Here is a 1,769-nt window from a genome sequence, read left to right as displayed (position 1 = left end):
CATTCCCAATCAGCAAGTTGGAATTGCGAGAGAATGAAATCTTAATAAGGAGGCAAAAATAGGGGAAATATTGAAGGAATGCCTGAGAGAGAGAGAGAGAGAGAGAGAGAGAGAGAGAGAGATACTGTAAGTGATGCTTTAATAAGATGAATACATAAAAAGGGCTAATTACAATTAAGCAAATATTTTGAAGGACTATTCTATATATATATATATATATATATATACATATATATATATGTGTGTGTGTTTATGTATGTATATATACATATATATATATATATATATATATCCATATATATATAAATATATATATATATATATATATATGAATTTAGGGCATGATAACATTGCATGATCAACACATCACTTTATTGCATCTCCAGATTACTCATTCTGACAGTTTTTCTCTTTCATTTACATCATTAATTACATTTAATTTTCTTTAAGGAGAGTTGGTACACACTAAAACACACACACATATATATATATATATATATATATATATATATATATATATATATATAGAGAGAGAGAGAGAGAGAGAGAGAGAGAGAGAGAGAGAGAGAGAGATTTTAACCGAGTTCAATGTCGAAGATAACAAGACGATCAAATAAATTAAAACATCCAAATCTATTATATTTACTCAGCAACATAAACTTCATCACGCTCATCGTCTCTAAAAGTGTACAGTGATGAATATAATATAAAAATAAATGCATAAAATACCTTTTTTTCAGAAAACTTTAGAGTTACGTACAAGTCTATTCCCGACATGAACTTTGCGATTCATTTTCAGAGAGTAACAAAAAAATACAGACAAATGACAGCGGTAAAGAAGAAAAACAATAACAAAGGACAAGACAAAAAACAAAAAACACAATGCAACAACAAAAAAGAAAAAGGCGAGAAGCCAAAAAAAGATATGCGTCGTTCGTTCGGGAAAAGAAAATAGACAAAAAAAAAAAAAAAAAAAAAAAAAAAAAAAAAAAAAAAAAAAAAACATATATATCTTTCGCGTCAAAGGAGGATTTTTGAAACATCTCACAGACCTAGAAAAATATTCGTTGGCATTTTCAAATTCCCCGTCTCGATTTCTTTCCCGACAAAATTTGCTTTTGTGGATTTGGTCAAAGGGACAGCGAGTACTGCTTTGTCATCCCTACTGGAATAGCTTTGTTTTGAACCCTTCTTTTATCTTTTTTTTTCCTTTTTTCTATCTGTCAATCTCTTTGCCTGAAGTATATTTATAGAAATATACAGTACGCGTGTATGGATTTGAAATATGAGTGCGCCTGCGGAGGTAAAAGAGACGGAGATAGTTTGGTATTTATTACTGGTTTTTCATGATAGATTAAAGTTATAACAGAAAGGAAAGAATTCAGTTATAGACTCGCTTTCTATCCTTAAAATATACAATAAACTCAAAGGTTCCAATCACAAACGGATGTTTCATTCGTAGATTAAATTGAAAGAAAACGGGAATAGGTCATTTATAATCTATGATTTATCATTATATACATAAAACTAGAAAAGCAACATGAGAGTGCAGACCTCCGCCACGGCAGCTTATTTCTTGAAATAAGCTCTTGAAATAAGCTTGTCTTTCCCAGAATAAATTTAGACCGTAGGCGTATTTGAAGACTGTAACAACCATGTGCGAACTCGGGGTCAAGGTTAATTAGGTCGACCTTTTGCTCGCTCTTGACCTTTCACCTAGGACTTTCAAAATTGAATTACTTCTACGTCTCAACATAATAATTAATCCC

Source organism: Palaemon carinicauda, chromosome 9 (genome assembly GCF_036898095.1).
Source record: "Palaemon carinicauda isolate YSFRI2023 chromosome 9, ASM3689809v2, whole genome shotgun sequence".
Taxonomy (NCBI): domain Eukaryota; kingdom Metazoa; phylum Arthropoda; class Malacostraca; order Decapoda; family Palaemonidae; genus Palaemon; species Palaemon carinicauda.
This window is presented reverse-complemented; position numbering follows the sequence as displayed.